Source organism: Eucalyptus grandis, chromosome 8 (genome assembly GCF_016545825.1).
Source record: "Eucalyptus grandis isolate ANBG69807.140 chromosome 8, ASM1654582v1, whole genome shotgun sequence".
Lineage (NCBI taxonomy): Eukaryota > Viridiplantae > Streptophyta > Magnoliopsida > Myrtales > Myrtaceae > Eucalyptus > Eucalyptus grandis.
Window position 1 is genome coordinate 35,800,076 of NC_052619.1, and position 13,272 is coordinate 35,813,347.

The following is a 13,272-nucleotide window of genomic DNA, read 5'->3' on the forward strand; positions in this document are numbered from 1 at the left end:
TTCGACTAATGTTCCTCTGTTCTGTTTTTCTTCTTATGGTTAATTTTTCTTGCTAAGTTGGTTATATTATGTAGTTGGTATTTTTGTTATTTAGGAAGTGAATTAGCACGTTTAGGTGCAGTTATATGCTGCACGTGTGTGTGTGGTTTGTAAGCAGTTATTGTTCTTGTTTAAGTTTTCCTGTACTTGACAGTTTTCTTAGATAGAACTGATGTATGCAAGTTCGTATTCTGTTTTCTCTGTGCTTCTCTTCCTCATTCGAAATCTATAGCTTCTGGTTTTCTGTCTCTTGTTTATTGTTTGATCAGTAACAACACAAAAGATTTGGGAACTTGGCAACCCAAATTGGTGATCAAGATATCGAACTTCTTCCACTACTTAAAGCCCATAAACTTATTATTATGAAATCTTTTGCTAATGTACCAATTTGATCAGTCCGTAAGAAAAAGGAACAAGATTCACAGATGAAGTATAAGCTGAATTGTTTGTAGTAATTACATAGTAAAGTGTGGCTTAACCTTGAATCCTCTCCTGATCGGGCTGGAGGCGAAGATCGGCAAAGTTCATCTTTTACCAGTTTTCACAGAATAGGAGGCCAAACCAATGAATAGCAGATTTTAATTTGATCAGATCAGGTAGCCCTTTAAGCAACCAGTCAAACCTGGGCAGACCTACTAACGAAGAGTAGAATTACGAAACTTACTCATCAAGAGGTAAGGAGGGGTTATTCATTTAACATTTTTGGAAATGTGAGCATAGAAAAGCTAAAGCAGCTTCTCGACATGCTGAGCTGAATAGGGTTAATAAAAAAAATTTCTTCCAAAGTTATCCTCGCTAATTATTCATTTTTTTTTTCGTTTTAACATTGATGACTATTCATCTTCTTTTTCTCTGTTGAATAGGATCGACATGGCTATGAGCCATTGCTTCTTAAGGGTAGGTAGTCGAGCGACCCTTTGGCGAGAGTCGTGGGGACCTAAATCATGCGACGCTTTGGCGAGGGTCATGCAATTTGGGTCACTGCGATCCTTGCCGAAGGGTCACGCAACCCGCCGCGCCATGACCTCTGCGTGTAGGTTGTCAGGGCTGTGCAATCTAGGTTGCATGACCCTCGTCGAACCGCCTACCCTTGCCAGATCGTTTGCATCAGACTACTTGTCCATCGCCGAGCCTCTTGCTCCTCACTAGCAATTGCCTGTCCTTAGTCGGTCAACTCCTTTTTTTTAAATAACAAAAGTCTTTTGCAAATATAATTTCTCCCAACACTATTTTTTTTCTCAAAATTACTTCGTCATGGACTATTACAATATAATTTACCAAACATAGTTTATATTTCGGAAAACTCTTTTAACTCAACGCCCTTTGCATTTTTCCAAAACTTTTTCTAGAAGTCTTCCCAAACGTATCTTATAACAAAGCCAAGCCATTAAAATTCACTACAAATAATTTGATTTTCACAACCGAAGTACACACACAATTGTCACAATCCTATGAAATAGAATTACCAGTACTATCTCGTACTAGTAATTCTAGTTTTACTATTCAACGGAGATGAGGTTTGTAAACTTTATCCAAATGACAGTTTTACTATTCAACGAAGATGAGGTTTGTAAACTTTATGAGGTTTGTAAACTTTATCCAAATGACATCGTAAGTTGTTAATGCCTTTGACAGTGAGAGTCAGCTGAAGAGGTATGAATAGTTATTTCAGAAACAAAAATTAAGACAATCCCTTGTTTTCAATTAAAAAAATTATTTTTTTTAAAAGAATGTGTTTATCTTTCATTTCTTCTTATAGGAGGAAAATATGGCACCAATCCTCTTCCTATTAAGAATTGTGACACTAAGTGAAAAAGAAGAGAAATTATGGTAATTTTGTATATTGTGTTGATTCAACTTGTTTTACTTTACGTGTATAAGTCTCTATTTATAATACCATGTATGGCTAATAAAGGAAATAATAAGGAGGACTATATAGAATCGAAGCTAATTCTAGATTGATTCACACAATCAATTTCAATCACAAATTGATTCTCTCTTATCTCCAACAAATTGTCTTTAGCTAAATTTAAATTAGAGATATGTTTAGTAAAAGTCCTAAAACTTGACAAGAAAGTGCAATTGAGCCCTAAAACTTATAAAAAAAAATGCAATTAAGTCCTAAAACTTGTCAAATTGGTTCAATTGAGTCATAAAGTTAACACCGTCAGATTTACTAATGAAAAATGTTGATGTGGCGCTAACGTCATATTTTAAATGAATTTTTTATTTTACACATGACTTTTTTAAATTATTTTTTATTCAAAATCTTTAAAAAATAGATTAAAAACTAAAAAGGAAAAGCTAAATTTATTTTAAAAAACAGAACTGTTCAAAAAAAAAAAAAAAAAAAAAAAAAGGCATCGGTGGAGCTTCCACCGCCGCTCATCGCCGGAGGGGCCAACAACGGTCGTCGAAGGGGCCGATGACAGTCACCAACCTTAGGTGGGGTGGTTGGCCCTCACCCGGGCAAGGCCTCATCGGCCCTAGGTGAGGGCCGGCCACCCTCGCTAGGTCGGGCGAGGACACCCAGATCTGGGCACGCCGGCCCTTGCGGGGGGCTGGCAACCATCGCTCGCCTTGGGCGAGGCTTTGTCGGCCCTAGCTTAGGGTCAACGATGCTCGCCCAAATCTAGGCGAGCAGGCATCGTCTGACAAGGACTTGTCAAACGGGTCTGAGGGGGAGGAGCAGCTGTAGCTCGACGAGTTGGTCAACGAGGAGGACGAGGAGGAGCTTGGGGCCGTCGCCCGCTCCGCTAGCTTTGCCGATAAGGACGACGCCGCCCCTGCCGTCGACGATGACATTGACAAGAATGGCGAGGCTGAGGAGGAGGAGGAGGACCATGAGGTTCGCCCAAATCTGGGCGAGCATCGCCAACCCTAGGTGAGGGCTGGCAAGGCCTCACTCAAGGCGAGCGATGGTCGCCGGCCCCCCGCGAGGGCCGGTGTTGTGGCATCTCAAAATTCGTGGCAACCTCCAGATACATTAAGGCCTATGAATAGGTGATGAAGTACCATCAAGTTGTATTGTAGCCATTTGATCCATGATTTGCAATAAGATTTATGGCCAAGCTTTTAATGGATAATTATTTGATAGGAAATAAAATTCTATTATTGGCCATGTGTTTTATAAGGTGAAATTTATTGATTTATGATTTCAAGTTTTATGGCCAATAGAATAAGGTAAATTAAGTATTTATATGGTGGGTAATTAGGTGATGATTAAAAGGAAAAATTAGAAGAGTGGGTTGAATTTTATTGGCTCAAGATCAGCCCCACCATTTGGCCATTTGGGCTTGGCCCGCGAAGCCCAAAAGGGAGAGGAGCTGCCGTCGACCAAGGCTGGCCCAAGCCCAGCCGAATAGCGCCCATCTTGCATGGCAATTACCAAGTGTCACCTGCATGCAAAGAAATGATTACAACCTAATCATGAGGGTGAAGAAAGAAGAGGGGGGCGGATTAAGCGAGGAAAGGGAGAGAAAGAGAGGGGGTCGCACGAGAGAAAGAGAAAGAGAGAGAGAGTGGTCGTCTGAGAGAAATAAAGGAAGAGAGAAAGAGAGCGAGCGTGCGAGAGAAGAAGAGGAAGAAGGAGGAGTTCGTTGAGATAATCAGGAAAAGACTGAAAGGACCCGAACTAGTGCAAGTTACTACAGAAGCTGTCGAGATAATCAGGAAAAGACTTAAGACAGCCTATAACCAACAAAGAGACTATGCCGATAAGTGTAGAAGGCCTTTAGAGTTTAATGTGGGAGATCATGTATTCCTTAAAGTATCCCCTATGAAAGGAATATCTCGATTTGGAATGAAGGGTAAGTTAAGCCCTAGATTTGTTGGACTTTTTGAGATACTTGAAAGAATAGGAGATGTAACTTATCATTTGGCACTGCCTCCAAAATTGGGATATTTACATGATGTGTTTCATGTGTTGATGCTGAGAAAGTACCAGCCAGATCATGGTCATATACTCGATCATGAAGCCATCAAAGTGGACGAGAAAGTGAGTACATTGAAGAGCTTGTGCAAATACTGGATCGAAAGGAGCAAATTCTTAGAACCAAGAAAATCCCGTTGGTAAAGATATTATGGTGACATCATGGTGTGGAGGAAGCCACATGGGAGAGTGAGGAATTGATGAGGGAAATGTACCCTTACTTGTTTCAAAAGGCATAAGTGATGTCTAATTTCGAGGATGAAATTCTCTAAGGAGGGGAGAATTGTGGCATCCCAAAATTCATGGCAACCTCCAGATACATTAAGGCCTATGAATAGGTGATGGAAGTAACATCAAGTTGTATTGTAGTCATTTGATCCATGATTTGCAATAAGATTTATGGTCGAGCTTTTAATGGAAAATTATTTGATAGGAAAGAAAATTCTATTATTGGCCATGTGTTTTATAAGGTGAAATTTATTGATTTATGATTTCAAGTTTTATGGCCAAGAGAATAAGGTAAATTAAGTATTTATATGATGGGTAATTAGGTGATAATTAAAAGGAAAAATTAGAAGAGTGGGTTGAATTTTATTAGCCCAAGATCAGCCCCACCATTCGGCCATTTGGGCCTGGTCTGCGAAGCCCAAAGGGGAGAGGAGCTGCCATCGACCAAGGCTGGCCCAAGCCCAGCCGGATAAAGCCCATCTTGCATGGCAATTACCAAGTGTCACCTGCATGCAAAGAAATGATTACAACCTAATCATGAGGGGGAAGAAAGAAGAGGGGGGCGGATTAAGCGAGGAAAGGGAGAGAAAGAGAGGGGGTCCCACGAGAGAAAGAGAAAGAGAGAGAGAGAGAGAGAGTGGTCGTCCGAGAGAAATAAAGGAAGAGAGAAAGAGAGCGAGCGTGCGAGAGAAGAAGAGGAAGGAGGAGGAGGAGTTCGCCGCCTAGTCGCCGCCGTTCGTTCGCCGCCTTGCCTGCCGTTTGTCGCTGTGTTTGTGCACAGATTTGAGGCAAGTAGAGTCCAAAATCCTACCCTTTTCTTGCTGTGATATGTGTTGTAAGGGATGGTTAACTTTGGTTGTGGTAGAAGTGAAGAAATTCGAAGCTCTAGGGAGCAATAGGGTAGCCTTGCATTCTGTTTTCTAGGAAGGCAGTCCAACATTTGATGAAGTTGTAAGCTGCATGTGACTTTTTAGTTGGAATCTTATTTCAATTCCTTAATGAACGTTGTATAGAACTTCTTGGAGAGTAACATATCAAAATTTCAAAATAAATGAACAAGTATAGACCGGTGAAACTATTTTTCTTTGAAGAAGTCAGATCTGGAAATCGTAAAGCTGACTTAGTATGATTTTGTGAATTTTATAAAATTCTCCGGTTGAAATTAGATTTCATGTTCTGAATGAAAGTTGAAGATGACATGTTAAGGAGTAACATAATAAAATTTTAGAGGAAATGGATGAGTTTAGGTTGGTGAAATGATTTTATTTGAAATGGTCAGATCTGGGAATTTTTGCCGAGGGTTAGAGACGGCTACGGTGATTATATTTTTTTAATTTATCACAAATATGATTTCAATTTCTACATGAAATATTTATTTCTGGACCTTTTCTATAACATATAAAAATTTCAGGATTTTTGGAGCTGATTTAGGATTTTTACCGAATTTGTGAATGAAACTGTGTATGGCAATATTCCGAAATTTTAAGGACTGTGATGCATGGATTGTATTGATTAGTGTGATGTTCTTTTGATATGGTGTTCTTCATGGAATACTTTCCTCTAGATCTTGTATATAACATGCCAAATTTTTATAATTTAATAAGGCTGTTTACTAATTTTTTTAGAATTATGACCAAAGGAGTGCAATATGTTTTCATCAGAAATTTGCTGTATTTTAAAAAATAAATGAAATTGTTCCATGTGATATAATGTCTTGAATGGTTGATTATGCTGCATATGTAATGACATATGGCATGTTATATGACATCAAATGCTGGTTGAGACCTTTGACAATTGTTGCATCAAATACCATGTTGAAATTGAGATAATAACAAGACTGTCGGAGGTGTGAGCCAACGATGCCTCGGGAGTATTGGGATGCTCGGAGTGTGTGTGCCGGATGTTCTCCGGAGTTTCGGGATACCCAGAGGTGTGTGCTACAAGCCTCGAAGGTGTGTGCTGGGGGGATATCTTGTGATGCTAGTTGGGGTACGAGATGCCCGGAGTGTGTGTGCTGGATGCTCGGAGGTGTGTGTCAGAGGTGCCTCGCGATGCCAGGTTGGATGCGAGCGATAAATTGAGGGATGCAAACATTGGTCCCTAGAAAGAAAAAAATGATGTGATATAATTGAAAGATAAAGATCGAGAATTGAATCATGTGCATGGTATGAACCTCATGGGAATGCAAGCCTAGAGTGCATGATGATATATGCACGTTGCATGATGATATATGCATGGCTGCTTGATGATTTAGGTACAAGTTTCATGATGATATATGCATGGCTGCAAGGTGAGGTATGCTTGAATACATGAATAATATGTGTTATATTCATGATACCTTGATTGTTCTGTTTGATGTACTCTGTAGTTTGGCGGATCTTTACTGCTTAGTGATTGTACTCACACCTTTTGGGAATTAACATTTCAGATTAGAAATATGCCTCTTTCACAAGTTGTGCGTGGTACCTTCTATGGCATACCTACTGACGTTGAGGTGGAGTGCACCGAGCATTCCCGTATTAGTATACCTGGTCTGGAGTATGTCCGAGTCCAAGTATTGGTGATGTACGACGTGGGTTCAGCCGATGGCCCCTATTATCCAAGAGTTTTTGTCCATTCACATTTGACGCAATGTGGTGATGCTAGGGATGTTACCGCTGCCACCGCCCGATGCACCGGGTTGGGTGTGATGGCATGTATGACTAGTGGGAGCTAACGTTTTCTTTTTGGGGATAGCCGACGCTTGTCGATGGAGGGATGTATATGTTTCATATAGGGTCGAGTTCTCTTTTGGGTTATAGCAAAGTATAGTTGAAAATCTTAGCCTTTTTGTTGTATCGACCCGAAATGTCTATCGTGAAAATATAAATAAAAGTGAATCGGCTTTATCTTTTCTTCTGGTGCGTAGTTGGTGTGCATTGCATTATGGTTATTGAAGTGAAAAATGGTGAGATACGTTTATGCTTCTACTGATGAACTGCGTTAGGACCTTTACAAATATATATATATAATAAATGAAAAAGTATTCTATTGATCAACCCCTATAAACTATGGTTACACTTAAATAAAAAAAGTTACCTTACTGGTATGTAGTAGGATGAGTGACAAGCACCTGTGGTGACCCTTCACGGATCAGGGGCCGTCAAGGGGTGCCATAGGTGTGCCCAGATCTAGGCATCCTCGCCCGACCTAGTGGGGGTGGCCAGCCCTCACTAGGGGTTGTCGAGGCCTTACTTGAGCGAGGGCTGGCCACCCCACCCGATTGTCGGCCCCCTCGGCGATGGGCGGCGGCGAAAGCTCCACTAGTACCTCTTTTTTTTTTTTTTAACAGTTTTGTTTTTTTAAATAAATTTAGCTTTTCCTTTTTAGTTTTTAATCTAATTTTTAAAGATTTTGAATAAAAAATAATTTTAAAAAGCCATATGTAAAATAAAAAAATTCATTTAAAATATGACGTCGGCGTCACGTCAGCAATTTCCGTTGGTAAATCTGACGGTGTTAATTTTAGGATTTAATTGGACCAACTTGACAAGTTTTAGAATTGATTGCAATTTTTAGAAATTTTAGGACTCAATTATATTTTCTTTATGGGTTTTAGGACTTCTGTTGAACATATCCCTTTAAATTATTTTCTCCTGTCTCCACCCAAACACCCGGAGTTGCCCTTAAAAAAACACGCAACTTCGATTTTTTGTAATTTTCTAAACATTTCACCAGATCCACGCGGATGCTTAATGACTAAGCAGAGAAAACTAATCACGCAGATATCAAGGTACGCGTCTTGTCCGTGAAATGCCGTGTGTAGGATCTGGCGGCCGAGCGAAACTACGTCCTCGCTTCGTTGACCTTATCATCCCTATAAATAGGTCCAATCCCTTCTTAATTTCGCATCATCCGATCGATCTTCCAATCCATTACTTCAAACTTACAGCAACTTGAAATTCGAAGCGAGCGTCTACCAGAGCAGAAAGATGTCTCATCATGGACATCATCAGCAGCAGTATCACTACATGTACCAAGGTGCGGGACATCATGGCCATGGAGTACAGATGGGTCCCGGCCATGGCCATCACGGGGGAGGATATTATGGCGGGTTTGGTCCTGGAGGACATCATGGGCATGGGTTCCTGGGACATGGCCATCACGGGGGAGGATATTATGGCGGGTTTGGCCCGGGAGTCATCTATGGGCAGGGGCAGGGGCACGGGCACGGGCTTGGCCACGCCATAAATGGGCTTCTAGGGAATTTGCATCCTCATCACCATCATGCCTATCATCATGGGCATGGTCTTTTTGGACACATGAACGGAGGTCATGCTGTTCCAGTTCATGGATGGGGACATAATCTACATGGCCTTGGAGGAGGACATCACCATCATCACCATGGTTGATGTCGCTGACTTGTTTGATTAGTGTTTCGACTTATCGATATCACGCCGATTTGTGGCTTGGTCGACTTGGATCGAATCTTGGGGCTTTGTTATTGTAACGTTGGCTTTTTTTTTTCTTAGTATTGCTTATACAAGATTCGTGTACAATTCGTTCTTTGATTCTCTTGTCAAAATAAGTGTTTTAAAAAAATTACGCCTCCTTATTTCTCCGAAGGACTCATCTCTGGGAGATGGATCAAGCTCCTCTTAGTCTTTTGTACGGGCAAGGTGGGAACACTAACATGAGCAAAGAGCATGAGAGGAAGTGTCGAGATTTGAATATTTAATGTGGATAGGATGGTTTAAGTTATAAATTGATTGCATAATTATTTACTCCAAAATTTAAGTTATCAAAGTGCGGCATATAATTTATCTCTTAACGCTCTTGCCACAGGAATACCAATTCAATGATGAAGGCCCTAGACGTGTAAATTCGATGTATGTAGCGGAAGAATTTTTTAAAACCCTTTGCCCATTATAAAAGGGAACTCATAAATTGGTGAACCGGAGACGTGAGGAATCAAACTTGAGATTTTCAGACTCTAAATACTCATTCAACATTGAATGTGCTATCATTTACTTCAAAAGCTTAATCTATTAGAGTATTTTTGAATATAATGATCAACTACTGTATGCGCCCACGCTTCATATGGGCTTTTTGTCTTTTAATTTTTTTAAGAATTCGTATCTACCCAAAATCCTTCTTTAATTTTGTAGTTGTGGAGCTATAGTGGGCACAATAATGGTGAAAGTTGATACTCGAGATAAAAAAAAAAGTTAACAAAAGAGTATCAAGCGGAACACTGTTCTTGCTCAATTTTATGATGAAATTCGACTAAATTGCCCCCATATTAAAAGAAAGAACATTAGGTCTGTGCTTTCTTTTACATACTCCCATCCTTCTTCCTCACTCCCTCCATTTTCTTGAGCTTTTATCCTTTTCTTTTTCTTAATCTCAAAAACCCATTGCGCATTGGGGCAAAGCATGTCCTGTAGTTGAGTTTGTTGAAAGCAGGCACTAGTCTTAGCCCCTGTACCATCTGACGGATACCGATCCGATGCATTCGAACACAAGGAATTTTCAAAACTCGTTGCCTATAAGGCTATAATGAAAGGGGAATCCATAGATGGGTGAGATGAGGACACGAGGAACCTTGAGATTTCAAGCTCCAATACCAATTAGAAATTGAATGTGCAACTATTTACTTCAAAAGTTTTATATATTATTGTAAACTAGATATTGGAGATGTGAAGACGAGTAGAGACCATTGTCAAAACCCGCCTAATGTGTGGAGACAAGATACTAAACCATCGTCAAGTAATTTGTCAAGTAATCTATTTGTAGATACGATACATTGACATAATTAGTAGATACTAAATTATCATCAAAAGACTAGAACAAAATCCATAACACTAAAATTCACTGACTAATAATTCACTATTCTAAACGAATTTTATACCCAAATGTTAAAATCCTATGAAATACACTTAGTAATACAATCTTGGACTCGTAAATGTAATTTTAGCATTCAAAGGAGATGAGATTGTGAAACTTAGTCCAATAAAGTCATAAGGTGCTGATGCATCCAATAGTGAAATTTCACCTCAATAGTATAATTAGTGTTTTTTGGGAAAACAAAAATTGACATAATTCATTATTTTGGAGGAAGAAAATATTTTTTGTTTTTCCTTGAAAAAACGTCTCTATTTTGATTTCTTATTATAGGAGGAAAACATGGCGCCAACCCTCCGATTAAAGCTGTCATTAGTTCTTTATTGATTAAAACTATCTTAATTAAGTTAGCACTAATGTCATCTGGCAAAAAAAGTCACTTTTAAACTCCATTTAGTTAACCACTGGGGTTCGCCGTCATGGCCACCCTTCCAACATGGAAGGGAGGTAGGGTTCAAATCCCCACCTCCGAGGGATGGGGGTAGGGATGCGTCGTTTCGAGAGTGGGTTTTGCGGCTGCAGCATGCAAGGCGGTGTGAACAGATCACGTGAGTGTAGAGGGTAGAAGTAGGAATGACGAAAAAAAAAAAACTCCATTTAGTTCGTTAAAAATGAATATTTTATAAATATTTTCTTTAAAATAGTTATTTGAAATAATTAATCAATTAAATATATTTTATTATTGATAAAAATTTATGTCTAATTATTTTTTAGATGATAAATTTTAAAATTTATTTATTCTATTAAGTGATATAAATAATTATTTAAAAAATATTTTTCAGAACGAAAGGAAAACAGGCAACTTAAAGTATAATTTCTATTTAAAATGTTATCACGAAATAAATTATTGTGGCCCAAAGGAACAACATGATCTTATCACCGAACGTGCACTCCAAGCGAGACGCGTGGAAGCGCAAATCAGAACGTGCCGACGTCCCCCATCCCCATCTCTGGTCCCATTTCCCTACGCAGATAGAAAGCGACCTTCATTGACACGACGCATTCACACGCTTGAACTTGCTCCCCAAGGCAACGGATGGCGACAATTTCCATCGTTCGCAGTTTGACAAGTTTCCATAGCGTTCCCACTGATCGCTTAAGTACTTCATAGCTAAGCTAAGAAATTTGGCAGAGAAGAGGCGTGTGAACTGTGAAGAGATCGTTGCATTTGATAGGCTGCTGCAGCTAAACCACCGCTTACTGAACCTCTATAAATAGAAGGCCCCTCTTCCTTTCATCTCTCATCATTTAGACGGCTATTCCTGTATCAAGATTGAATCAGAGCCAAAGGGGATATACTAAACAGAGATTGAAGATGAGAATGGTTCACGAGGGAAGGCATCATCAGGGTCGACATCGTCGTCATGGGATGGGTAACGGGGGCGGACACGGGCATCATGGGGGGCATGGTCCCCACGGAGGAGGACTCCTCTTTGGGCATGGTCTCGGAGGACATGGGTGTCGTGGACATGGACAGGGGCTTCACCTGAGCCGTGTTTTGGGGCATGGGGGTTGTGGACATGGACATGGGAATCATGTGAGGGGTCTTTTATTCCACGGACATGGACTTTTCAAACATGGTCATCATGGTCATTGCAAAGGTCACGGTCATGGTCACAAAGGGCGCCATGCGCATGGCTGCTGTGGGGGGCGTCATATCTGTATGGAGCAACCGGAACAGGAACAAGAACAGCAACAGGAACAGGAAGTCGCAGCTGCGACGCCGACTCCGATAACCGAGCAACTCGGTACTCTCGCTCTGACTGCTGATTAGGGAGGAGGCCACTTGGAGCTGGGTCTTAAATATCAGCGATGCCCGTGTTAGCGATAAATATGTTTTGGAGATTTCGTGTCTGGGCTCCTACCAATAATCAGTACCAGTTTTATCATTTTGGGTTGTTTCGTTGGATGATCAGATTCAACGGTTTGAAGTGTTGTGGAGGTTGATGGGTGTTGTGGAGGTCAATGGAAGTTTCTCTATACAGCTTGTGTACCAATATTATGCGATGGTACGCTAAAAATTAGTGTGATGGTATCGGTCATTTGAGGTTTCGGATCAAATGATTCCATATATTTTATGCAGAAGATTTGAAGGTTCTGAATTATGTTCTGAATTAGAAATGATACGGCTGAGCTCTTCGAAAGCGTCATTGGCATGCACGAGCAAATTGACCAGAATTAATTGATAGGTAAGGGTTTTAACAGCAAACACCGCGGACAATGGCATATGCTTTCCATCTTGTCATTCAAGTAACCCCGGCAAAAGATTTGGGAACCCGGCAACCCAAATTGGCGATCAAGAAATCGAACTTCTTCTACTACTTAAAGCCCATAAACTTATTATTATGATATCTTTTGTTAATGCACCAATTTGATCAGTCCGTAAGAAAAAGGAACAAGATTCACAGTTGAAGTATAAGCTGAATCGTTCGTAGTAATTTCATAGTAAAGTGCGTTGACTTTGAATCCTCTCCTGATCGGGCTGGGGGCGAAGACCGGCAAATTCATCTTTTACCAGTTTTCACAGAAAAGGAGGCCAAACCAATAAATGGCAGATTTTAATTTGATCAGATCAGGTAGCCCTTTAAGCAACCAGTCAAACCTGGGCAGACACTACTAACCAAGAGTTGAATTACGAAACTTACTCATGAAGAGGTAAGGAGGGGTTATTCATTTCGCATTTTTGTAAATGTGAGCCTACAAAAGCTCTAGGCAGCTTATCGACATGCTGAGTTGAGTAGGGTTAATAAAAAAATTTCTTCTGAAATTATCCTTGCTACTTATTCATTTTTCTGGTTTTACCCTCGATGACTATTCATCTTCTTCTTCTCTATTGAATAGGATCAGCATGGCTATGAGCGATTGCTTTTTAAGGGCAGGCAATCGAGCGGCCCTCTGGGGAGAGTTGTGGGGACCCAAATCATGCCGACCCTCTGGCAAGGGTCATGCAATCTGGGTCACTGCGACCCTTGCCGTAACTCTTTAGCAAGGGTCGCAGTGACCCAGATCGCACGACCCTTGCCGAAGAGTTACGTGACCCGCTGCGCCATGACCTCTGCGTGGAGGTTGCCGGGACTGCATGATCTAGGTCGCACGACCCTCATTGAACTACCTACCCTTGCTGGACCATTTGCATCAGACTGCTTGCTCTTCGCTGAACCGCTTGCTCCTCACTAGCATTTGCCTCTCCT